Below are 13,176 nucleotides of genomic sequence, written 5' to 3'. Positions count from 1 at the left end.
ATTATATATACCTGCAGTAGTGATATATATATATTTTTTATATCATTATCATCTCTATACTAGCAGACGCAGTACAGTAGTCCACGGCTGTAGCTACCTCTGTGTCGTCAGTGCTCGTCCATAATTGTATACCTACCTGTGGTGGGTTTTTTTTTCTATCTTCTTCATACTAGTAGTTTAGGAGTCTGCTGACAGTGTCCAGCAGGTCCGTCATTATATTATATATACCTGCAGTAGTGATATATATATATTTTTTATATCATTATCATCTCTATACTAGCAGACGCAGTACGGTAGTCCACGGCTGTAGCTACCTCTGTGTCGTCAGTGCTCGTCCATAATTGTATACCTACCTGTGGTGGTTTTTTTTTTTCTATCTTCTTCATACTAGTAGTTTAGGAGTCTGCTGACAGTGTCCAGCAGGTCCGTCATTATATTATATATACCTGCAGTAGTGATATATATATATATTTTTTATATCATTATCATCTCTATACTAGCAGACGCAGTACGGTAGTCCACGGCTGTAGCTACCTCTGTGTCGTCAGTGCTCGTCCATAATTGTATACCTACCTGTGGTGGGTTTTTTTTTTCTATCTTCTTCATACTAGTAGTTTAGGAGTCTGCTGACAGTGTCCAGCAGGTCCGTCATTATATTATACATACCTGCAGTAGTGATATATATATATTTTTTATATCATTATCATCTCTATACTAGCAGACGCAGTACGGTAGTCCACGGCTGTAGCTACCTCTGTGTCGTCAGTGCTCGTCCATAATTGTATACCTACCTGTGGTGGGTTTTTTTTTTTCTATCTTCTTCATACTAGTAGTTTAGGAGTCTGCTGACAGTGTCCAGCAGGTCCGTCTTTATATTATATATACCTGCAGTAGTGATATATATATATTTTTTATATCATTATCATCTCTATACTAGCAGACGCAGTACGGTAGTCCACGGCTGTAGCTACCTCTGTGTCGTCAGTGCTCGTCCATAATTGTATACCTACCTGTGGTGGGTTTTTTTTTCTATCTTCTGCATACTAGTAGTTTAGGAGTCTGCTGACAGTGTCCAGCAGGTCCGTCATTATATTATATATACCTGCAGTAGTGATATATATATATTTTTTATATCATTATCATCTCTATACTAGAAGACGCAGTACGGTAGTCCACGGCTGTAGCTACCTCTGTGTCGTCAGTGCTCGTCCATAATTGTATACCTACCTGTGGTGGGTTTTTTTTTTCTATCTTCTTCATACTAGTAGTTTAGGAGTCTGCTGACAGTGTCCAGCAGGTCCGTCATTATATTATATATATCTGCAGTAGTGATATATATATATTTTTTATATCATTATCATCTCTATACTAGCAGACGCAGTACGGTAGTCCATGGCTGTAGCTACCTCTGTGTCGTCAGTGCTCGTACATAATTGTATACCTACCTGTGGTGGTTTTTTTTTTCTATCTTCTTCATACTAGTAGTTTAGGAGTCTGCTGACATTGTCCAGCAGGTCCGTCATTATATTATATATACCTGCAGTACTGATATATATATATTTTTTATATCATTATCATCTCTATACTAGCAGACGCAGTACGGTAGTCCACGGCTGTAGCTACCTCTGTGTCGTCAATGCTCGTCCATAATTGTATACCTACCTGTGGTGGGGTTTTTTTTTCTATCTTCTTCATACTAGTAGTTTAGGAGTCTGCTGACAGTGTCCAGCAGGTCCGTCATTATATTATATATACCTGCAGTAGTGATATATATATATATATTTTATATCATCTCTATACTAGCAGACGCAGTACGGTAGTCCACGGCTGTAGCTACCTCTGTGTCGTCAGTGCTCGTCCATAATTGTATACCTACCTGTGGTGGGTTTTTTTTTTCTATCTTCTTCATACTAGTAGCTTAGGAGTCTGCTGACAGTGTCCAGCAGGTCCGTCATTATATTATATATACCTGCAGTAGTGATATATATATATTTTTTATATCATTATCATCTCTATACTAGCAGACGCAGTACGGTAGTCCACGGCTGTAGCTACCTCTGTGTCGTCAGTGCTCGTCCATAATTGTATACCTACCTGTGGTGGGTTTTTTTTTCTATCTTCTTCATACTAGTAGTTTAGGAGTCTGCTGACAGTGTCCAGCAGGTCCGTCATTATATTATATATACCTGCAGTAGTGATATATACATATTTTTTATATCATTATCATCTCTATACTAGCAGACGCAGTACGGTAGTCCACGGCTGTAGCTACCTCTGTGTCGTCAGTCACTCGTCATCCATAAGTATACTAGTATCCATCCATCTCCATTGTTTACCTGAGGTGCCTTTTAGTTGTGCCTATTAAAATATGGAGAACAAAAATGTTGAGGTTCCAAAAATAGGGAAAGATCAAGATCCACTTCCACCTCGTGCTGAAGCTGCTGCCACTAGTCATGGCCGAGACGATGAAATTCCATCAACGTCGTCTGCCAAGGCCGATGCCCAATGTCATAGTACAGAGCATGTAAAATCCAAAACACAAAATATCAGTAAAAAAAGGACTCAAAAATCTAAAATAAAATCGTCGTCGGAGAAGCGTAAACTTGCCAATATGCCATTTACCACACGGAGTGGCAAGGAACGGCTGAGGCCCTGGCCTATGTTCATGGCTAGTGGTTCAGCTTCACATGAGGATGGAAGCACTCAGCCTCTCGCTAGAAAAATGAAAAGACTTAAGCTGGCAAAAGCACAGCAAAGAACTGTGCGTTCTTCGAAATCACAAATCCACAAGGAGAGTCCAATTGTGTCGGTTGCGATGCCTGACCTTCCCAACACTGGACGTGAAGAGCATGCGCCTTCCACCATTTGCACGCCCCCTGCAAGTGCTGGAAGGAGCACCCGCAGTCCAGTTCCTGATAGTCAGATTGAAGATGTCAGTGTTGAAGTACACCAGGATGAGGAGAATATGGGTGTTGCTGGCGCTGGGGAGGAAATTGACAAGGAGGATTCTAATGGTGAGGTGGTTTGTTTAAGTCAGGCACCCGGGGAGACACCTGTTGTCCGTGGGAGGAATATGGCCATTGACATGCCTGGTGAAAATACCAAAAAAATCAGCTCTTCGGTGTGGAAGTATTTCAACAGAAATGCGGACAACAGGTGTCAAGCCGTGTGTTGCCTTTGTCAAGCTGTAATAAGTAGGGGTAAGGACGTTAACCACCTCGGAACATCCTCCCTTATACGTCACCTGCAGCGCATTCATCATAAGTCAGTGACAAGTTCAAAAACTTTGGGCGACAGCGGAAGCAGTCCACTGACCAGTAAATCCCTTCCTCTTGTAACCAAGCTCACGCAAACCACCCCACCAACTCCCTCAGTGTCAATTTCCTCCTTCCCCAGGAATGCCAATAGTCCTGCAGGCCATGTCACTGGCAATTCTGACGAGTCCTCTCCTGCCTGGGATTCCTCCGATGCATCCTTGAGTGTAACGCCTACTGCTGCTGGCGCTGCTGTTGTTGCTGCTGGGAGTCGATGGTCATCCCAGAGGGGAAGTCGTAAGACCACTTTTACTACTTCCACCAAGCAATTGACTGTCCAACAGTCCTTTGCGAGGAAGATGAAATATCACAGCAGTCATCCTGCTGCAAAGCGGATAACTGAGGCCTTGGCATCCTGGGCGGTGAGAAATGTGGTTCCGGTATCCATCATTACTGCAGAGCCAACTATAGACTTGTTTGAGGTACTGTGTCCCCGGTACCAAATACCATCTAGGTTCCATTTCTCTAGGCAGGCGATACCGAAAATGTACACAGACCTCAGAAAAAGACTCACCAGTGTCCTAAAAAATGCAGTTGTACCCAATGTCCACTTAACCACGGACATGTGGACAAGTGGAGCAGGGCAGACTCAGGACTATATGACTGTGACAGCCCACCGGGTAGATGTATTGACTCCCGCCGCAAGAACAGCAGCGGCGGCACCAGTAGCAGCATCTCGCAAACGCCAACTCTTTCCTAGGCAGGCTACGCTTTGTATCACCGCTTTCCAGAATACGCACACAGCTGAAAACCTCTTACGGCAACTGAGGAAGATCATCGCAGAATGGCTTACCCCAATTGGACTCTCCTGTGGATTTGTGGCATCGGACAACGCCAGCAATATTGTGTGTGCATTAAATATGGGCAAATTCCAGCACGTTCCATGTTTTGCACATACCTTGAATTTGGTGGTGCAGAATTATTTAAAAAACGACAGGGGGGGGGCGTGGTCTGGGTGCTGAAGGAGGCAGACGTGTCTGACGAGAGCTCCCGAGACCCATAGACCAAACTGCCCAAAATCCTGACTTCTGAACCTCCTAAGCCGCCCTGCTTCTTTTGCTGCCCTCCCTGTGCCCCCCGGCTGGGACCCCTGAAGTGCCGCGGAATCGGGGAGCAGTTTTAACTGCTCCCGCGGATTGCGGCCTACGGGGCTGGGAGAAGCCGGGGCCTCGAGTTGGGCATTAGGCCGGGGACGGCTCCGGGACCCGCTGCTCGTGCCGTGGACATTGTACGGAGCTCCGTCCTTTCTGCTACCGCCGGCCGCCAGCCGCGGCTAAATGTGTCTCCCTGTCCCCGGCTCCTACTGATGTTTATCCGCCCGGCGGGGACCCGGCAACCCGACGAGCGGGCCGGCGCTGGAAGACGCTCGGCGGCCATCTTATAACAACCCACAGGTACTGAGCTCTCTCTGCAGTTAAACTGCTGAGCGGGACTGCGACCCCTGGACAGATACTCTGAGGCACCTGGGTGTATGAGAGGGGGAGGAGACCCACAGGGCTAGGGCATATAGGCCTTGGTGAACTATAAAACTGGTCACAGTGCTCCCCTCACCCATTCACACGTTTATCCATCCATCCATCCATCCATCTATTAATTCTGTGTAGGCGTTGGCGGACTCCCTGCTCAGTGGCCTGAGGTCCCGCAGCCACACCCCCATCGGGTTATATCAGGTGTTCCACCACTGCAAGTGGACGAATGGGCCCCTAGCCTTACACATGCCTGCCTGATGCTACCCTAAGACCACGTGGGGGCTTTTGCACAGCGACGGCCCTCAACTTTCGCAGTGCCGAGGATATGTGAAAGTGTAATTTTAAACCGCTTTATTTAAAGACCGATCTCATGGTGAAGGGGATAAAGAAAAAAAAAAGGCCAAGACCAAGCCGGACGCGATTCCATCCCCCGCGAATCGACGCTCATCAGATCTACGTCAGTTCCTAACTTCTCCAACCTCAACCCCCGCTGCTCCTTCTAACGTCCCGACCTCCCCGAGTTTACGCAACCCGGTGGACGACATGGCCTCCCCTGGGACTCCGGAGCCCCCACAGGCCCTCTCTCTGTCTGCGGAGATAAGTGAAATATTGTCTCATGTAAGGTCACTTCCTACGAAACAGGACTTCTCAGCCTTGGAGACTCGTCTACTATCCACCATCACTCAGGAAGTGACAGCGCTCCGACAAGATATGTCTCAAATCGCGACTCGAGTTGATGTCCTGGAACGCCATGAATCGTCTACTATGGACTCTTTGACTAAATTTCGGGAAGTGCTATCTCACCAACGGGATGATATCTCCTTCTTAAAATCACGCATTGAGGACATGGATAATCGCGGCCGGCGGAATAATATTAGAGTCAGGGGCCTGCCTGAGAGTGTCCAACAAACAGACCTGGTAGCCGCCTTATCTAAGATATTTGGGGAACTTATTGACCTAGATCCGAACACGGACATTACATTCGATAGAGCTCACAGAGCCCTCCGTCCTCGGGGCCTACCCTCCGACAGACCACGAGACGTTATCTGTAGGCTCCATTACTACGCCCAAAAAGAGGAAATAATGAGGTCGGCCCGTCAACTGGACAGCATTGACTTTCAAGGCGACAAGATTCAGATATTTCCTGACCTTGCCTGGTCGACCTTACAACAACGTCGTGCCTTGAAACCTCTTACAGATTCTCTCAGGAAACTCGAGCTGAAATATCGATGGGGCTTCCCTTTCTCCCTCCAGGTCTCCCATGGCGGTAAAACCGCAAGTCTCACCAGACCTTCAGATTTACAGGCCTTTTTCACGATCCTGGGAATCCCCCCGGTTCCGGTGCCAGATTGGGAAGCTTTTCACCACCTGCCGGACTTGCCTATTGTACTCCCTCCAGATGACGCGTGGCAGCAAGTTCGCTCCCCACGGACGCGGGGTGCCACTCCTGGTCCACGACTTTCGAAGCCTCCCTGAATGAGAAGTATCGTCCTGAATGGACGTAAAATTATTTGCCACATATGTTATACATTGAGTTTTTTTCTCTCTTAATAGTGCTATATGTAGCTCACACGTGAGATCGGTTTTTGTTTTTTGGTCCTTTTGTTTTGCTTTTTGTTTTTTGTAATTGGATAATAGTGTGCAGATGCTATGGTGTCATGAATCCTGGTTTGATAATTTAAGGATTGTCTGTACGCTTTTATACAAGCATATATACTTATATATTTCTATACCTTATTTTTCTTTAAAAATATTTTATTTTATTTTATTTCACATGTGCCTAGTGCACACCTCGGTAATACCAAATATTTATCTAGTTTCTATCTTGGGGATGGTCGCTGTCCTGAGCCCCCCATAAAACCCCATTATGCTGCATCCCTTGTTCCTTTGGATCGGGAGTCGGCAGGATTCCGCTCCTGTCCTTTTTGCAGCAGTCCTTTTTGTATTAGTATCATTTTTGTTTATTGTCAAAGTACTTTTTGGCGGGGTTTCCCACGCCGCATCTTTTTCTTTCCCTTTCCTTGCTTTCTCTTTTTTCTTATCCCTCCCCCTCGCTGTTCCTTCCTCACCTCTCCCAGGGTCTGCCGTAGAGAGGACTAAGGTGAAGCGATTAAATTCGTTTGATAATGGGGGTGAATGATCTACATGTAACCACTCTTAACGTCAAAGGGCTGAATGTTCCGGAAAAAAGATCTAAACTTCTCAAATGGCTTAGAGATGAGAAAATTGACGTTGCATTTATTCAGGAAACACACTTCAAGATAGGACACGTACCGTCCCTAAAATGTCACTATTATCCGCATGTGTTCCTGTCTAATAACTCTGCTGGTAAGACACTAGGCGTAGCCATATTATTAGCTCGCCGTCTGCCTGTCCTCAATGTTGCCTCCCACAGAATAGCTGAAGGTAGGGGGTTGCTGGTGAAATGCGATATACATGGTCAACGTTTCTCTTTCTTGAACATATATGCTCCTAATGCTAAACAACCTTCCTTTATATCCTCAGTTCTAGAAGATGCGGAACCTCTTTTGGAGGGGGTGGTTGTGATGGGAGGCGATCTGAATTGGACCCTGGATCCCCGCCAGGACAATTCTAAAAAGATTTCCTGTAGGCCAGAGAGGGAGCATAGGGGAGTGAGACGTGCCCTGCTTGACCACCAGCTGATCGATACATGGAGATTGACACACCCTACTGATATAGACTACTCCTATTTCTCACACCCACACCAGACTTATTCCAGAATTGATTATTTATTTTTGAGTCATCGATATTTACACCTCCTGTCTGATGCCTCTATAGGACAGATTGTATGGTCAGACCATGCCCCAGTTAACCTCACCATACGCTTACCTCCCAACACACATCGCCAATGGTCTTGGCGTTTTAACGACACTTTCCTGCAGGACGCAGACTGTAAGTCCCGAATTGACAACGCTTTAGACTCTTACATTTGTACCAACGACTTAGATGATATTTCCAAAGTCTCAGTCTGGGAAGCTCACAAATGTGTCATCAGGGGGGTTTGCGTTCAAATAGGATCCTTCCGCAAAAAGCAGAGAGAGAAACTCCGAGGTGATTTACTGTCTAAAATACAATCTCTCGAGCTTCTACACAAAAAATCCCAAACTCCACAACACTATGCTGATCTCGAAACAGCTAGGGCGGACCTGAATAAGTTACTCACTGATAGAGTCAAGTTTTCTTATCGGAAGTGCCGTAGCAGGTACTACCAGTGGGGCAATAAGCCTGGAAAACTACTAGCCAAAGCACTTAGAGAACAACGTGCTTTTACTTTTATTCATACTATTAAAAATAATCATGGCCAATCCCAACACCAGACATCCCACATAGCCAGGGCCTTCAGGACATACTATTCCACTCTGTATAACCTCTCTGGCCCAACCGGAAGAATTGATAGGTCAACCCATCAAACGGCCATAGCTGACTACTTACGGGCCTTACATTTCCCCACACTAACAGCAACAGAAGTAGAAGACCTAGATGCCCCGTTTTCTACTGAGGAGGTTCAGAAAGTTATTGAATCCTCTCCTAATGGTAAGAGTCCCGGCCCTGATGGATATACTATTGCCTACTATAAAGCCTTTAAAGAGAAATTAATACCTATACTCACAAGAGCCTTTAACACCATATCAGATCAATCGTCTTTCTCCCCACAATCTCTTGAAGCCCATATTGCAGTTCTACCTAAGGAGGGTAAAGATCCCAGTCTTTGCTCTAGTTACCGGCCAATCTCACTATTAAATATAGATATAAAACTTTTCGCCAAACTGATTGCAAACCGCCTTAAACTATTATTACCTGGCTTGATACACGGTGATCAAGCTGGATTTGTTTTAGGCCGAGAAGCTAGGGATAATACCTCTAAAGTGCTTAGCATGATTCACTATGCCGGCCGGTTTTCATCCCCATCAATCCTACTGTCGACCGATGCCGAAAAAGCTTTTGACAGAGTGGACTGGGACTTTCTGGCCGGTATATTGAAGCATCTGGGATTGGGCAGCGTCTGTCTTCATAGAATCCTATCCCTCTATACCTCCCCGTCCGCTAAAATTAGGATTAACGGCTCCCTTTCTGACTCCTTTTCAATCTCCAACGGCACACGACAGGGATGCCCGTTATCCCCATTGCTCTTCGTCCTTTGCATGGAAACATTAGCTCGAAGTATTAGGGCTAACCCAAACATTTTGGGGCTTGTTGGTAAGGGGGACCGAATACAAATTGGCATTATATGCCGATGACCTACTCGCCATAATCACGAATCCGGTCACCTCCTTGCCAAACCTGATGGCAGAATTTGAGAGGTTTGGAGCCCTCTCTAACTTCAAAATAAATTATTCCAAATCTATTGCCATGAATTTAACTACTCCTCCTGCTATAGTAGAAAGCCTGAAACAGGACTTCCCTTTCACCTGGCACGATCATAAACTAAAATACTTGGGGGTGTTACTGACCAACGACTTATCCAAATTGTTCTCCCTAAATTTTAAACCCTTACTGACTAGGCTTTGCCTAGACTTCCTGAAATGGAAGAAACTAAGACTATCCTGGTTCGGAAGGATTAACGTTGTCAAAATGAATGCTCTCCCTAGGATTTTATTCTTCCTCCAGACCCTTCCGATACACATCCCCCTGCTTTGGCTCCGAGACGTCCAGAGTCTTATTCGCGCGTTTGTATGGGGTAGTAAAACATCCAGGTTTAAACATGATATTTTGTTCAGGAGAAAACATCAAGGGGGGCAACAACTCCCAGATATTCCCAACTACTACCACGCGGTGCACTTGAATAGGATTCTGGAATGGACGCGTGCCAAAGACCACAAACAATGGGTCCTCCTAGAGGAGGGCTGTCTCCCACATTATATTGAAATTGCACCTTGGCTTCCCACCCTCCCGAAGGTTTCACACCCCACGGTCTCCCCCACGCTCAAACTATGGGCCAAGCTGAGATCCCAGAGTCACATATCCTCAAAATGGTCCCCCTTAACCTCCTTTCTCTGTAACTCCGAATTTGCCCCTGGCTTTCGAGGGACTGCTTTCGCCTCATGGGCAGAAGCCGGGATTTTTAGAGTTGGTCAGCTGGTGAGCTCGGGCAAGGTACGCTCCTTTTCAGATGTACAGTTTTCTTGGAACCTGCATAGTGCTGAGTTTTGGAGGTTCATGCAGGTTCACCATTTCATATCATCTTCTAAGAACCTCTCGGACATAACTAGGGACCTCACCGGGTTTGAAAAACTATGCACCTCTCCCAGTTCACCCACGCATACTATCTCACAAATTTATACGATGATTATGGAAAACTTTTTCCCACAACCTCCTACCTTCCTGGCTTCCTGGGGGAAGGAATTGTCAGGGTTACCTACGCAGATCAACTGGGTCTCCGTATTTAAGAACGCCCAGGCGAGTTCTTTATGCATCTCGACACTAGAGACCCTTTATAAACTTATATATAGGTGGTACAGGACTCCTCGTGTCCTCAATAAAATGTTCCCCTCTCTTTCGAATCTGTGTTGGAGATGCAAGAGAGCCCCAGGGAGTTTTATACATATTTGGTGGGATTGCCCTCTTATAATTCCATTCTGGGCAGAGGTATTTAAATGCACCGAACAGATAGTGGGAGATGAGATCCCGAAAGACCCAGGTTTCTGGCTCCTTAACCATACCCCCGAAGGATCACACTCCTACAAACATTCCCTGTTAAGACACCTTAGCAACGCAGCTAAAGCGGTGGTTCCAATCCTTTGGAGATCCACCTCTCCACCCTCGATTAAATTGTGGTTCACAAAGGTAGACTACCTTTTAGACATGGAAGACCTAGTCTCCTTCTCATCCGGGAAAACAGTTAATTTTATAGCTGTTTGGTTTCCCTGGTACGACTTTAAGGACACACCATTGTATCGGTCCTACACGACGATATAACCCCTCTCATAATTATAAACATGCTCACATTTATACCTGTATCAATACACATAACCATATTCATATTCTGACAATGTCGTCTCTATAATATGGCTCAGACTCATAACTGGAAGGTGATACCCCTCTGTTCCCCAATTGGTCTGCCCCTACTGCGCAGACTCCCACACCTGACTCTACCCATCCTAATTTCCCCTTGCTTCTCCTCTCTCCTTTTTCTCTTCTTTGTCTTTCTTTCCCATTTTCTAAGCAGTTTTTGTTAATATGCTCCTCTTTTATAAATTTCAACATTGTCAATGATGCAGACAAACCATTTTTCTACTAAGGGCGCTCTATGTGTAGCGTACTGCTGAATATATGTTACGTGATGTTTTTGTTCTCCCTTCTTTTGTTTTTGAAATGTATTGCTGTAGTGTTTTGTCTGCTGCTTTGACTAATAAAAACAGTTTACACAAAAAAAAAAAAAAACGACAGGGGCGTGCAAGAGATGCTGTCGGTGGCCAGAAGAATTGCGGGACACTTTCGGCGTACAGGCACCACGTACAGAAGACTGGAGCAACACCAAAAACGCCTGAACCTGCCCTGCCATCATCTGAAGCAAGAAGTGGTAACGAGGTGGAATTCAACCCTCTATATGCTTCAGAGGTTGGAGGAGCAGCAAAAGGCTATTCAAGCCTATACAACTGACCACGATATAGGAGGTGGAATGCACCTGTCTCAAGCGCAGTGGAGAATGATTTCAACGTTGTGCAAGGTTCTGCAACCTTTTGAACTTGCCACACGTGAAGTCAGTTCAGACACTGCCAGCCTGAGTCAGGTCATTCCCCTCATCAGGCTTTTGCAGAAGAAGCTGGAGACATTGAAGGAGGAGCTAACACTGAGCGATTCCGCTAGGCATGTGGGACTTGTGGATGGAGCCCTTAATTCGCTTAACAAGGATTCACGGGTGGTCAATCTGTTGAAATCAGAGCACTACATTTTGGCCACCGTGCTCGATCCTAGATTTAAAACCTACGTTGTATCTCTCTTTCCGGCAGACACAAGTCTGCAGGGGTTCAAAGAACTGCTGGTGAGAAAATTGTCAAGTCAAGCGGAACGCGACCTGTCAACATCTCCTCCTTCACATTCTCCCGCAACTGGGGGTGCGAGGAAAAGGCTCAGAATTCCGAGCCCACCCGCTGGCAGTGATGCAGGGCAGTCTGGAGCGACTGCTGATGCTGACATCTGGTCCGGACTGAAGGACCTGACAACGATTACGGACATGTCGTCTACTGTCACTGCATATGATTCTCTCACCATTGAAAGAATGGTGGAGGATTATATGAGTGACCGCATCCAAGTAGGCACGTCAGACAGTCCGTATGTATACTGGCAGGAAAAAGAGGCAATTTGGAGGCCCTTGCACAAACTGGCTTTATTCTACCTAAGTTGCCCTTCCACAAGTGTGTACTCCGAAAGAGTGTTTAGTGCCGCCGCTCACCTTGTCAGCAATCGGCGTACGAGGTTACTTCCAGAAAATGTGGAGAAGATGATGTTCATTAAAATGAATTATAATCAATTCCTCCATGGAGACATTCACCAGCAGCAATTGCCTCCACAAAGTACACAGGGAGCTGTGATGGTGGATTCCAGTGGGGACGAATTGATAATCTGTGAGGAGGGGGATGAACACGGTGATGAATCGGAGGATGATGATGAGGTGGACATCTTGCCTCTGTAGAGCCAGTTTGTGCAAGGAGAGATTAATTGCTTCTTTTTTGGTGGGGGTCCAAACCAACCCGTCATTTCAGTCACAGTCGTGTGGCAGACCCTGTCACTGAAATGATGGGTTGGTTAAAGTGTGCATGTCCTGTTTATACAACATAAGGGTGGGTGGGAGGGCCCAAGGACAATTCCATCTTGCACCTCTTTTTTCTTTAATTTTTCTTTGCGTCATGTGCTGTTTAGGGAGTGTTTTTTGGAAGGGCCATCCTGCGTGACACTGCAGTGCCACTCCTAGATGGGCCAGGTGTTTGTGTCGGCCACTAGGGTCGCTGATCTTAGTCACACAGCTACCTCATTGCGCCTCTTTTTTTTCTTCTTTGCGTCATGTGCTGTTTGGGGAGTGTTTTTTGGAAGGGCCATCCTGCGTGACACTGCAGTGCCACTCCTAGATGGGCCAGGTGTTTGTGTCGGCCACTAGGGTCACTTATCTTAGTCACACAGCTACCTAATTGCGCCTCTTTTTTTCTTCTTTGCGTCATGTGCTGTTTGGGGAGTATTTTTTGGAAGGGCCATCCGGCCTGACACTGCAGTGCCACTCCTAGATGGGCCAGGTGTTTGTCTCAGCCACTAGGGTCGCTTAGCTTACTCACACAGCTACCTCATTGCGCCTCTTTTTTTCTTTGCGTCATGTGCTGTTTGTGGAGTGTTTTTTGGAAGGGCCATCCTGCGTGACACTGCAGTGCCACTCCTAGATG

The sequence above is a fragment of the Pseudophryne corroboree genome, chromosome 2 (genome assembly GCF_028390025.1).
Source record: "Pseudophryne corroboree isolate aPseCor3 chromosome 2, aPseCor3.hap2, whole genome shotgun sequence".
In the NCBI taxonomy this organism is placed as follows: domain Eukaryota; kingdom Metazoa; phylum Chordata; class Amphibia; order Anura; family Myobatrachidae; genus Pseudophryne; species Pseudophryne corroboree.
Note: the sequence above shows the minus strand (reverse complement) of the source record.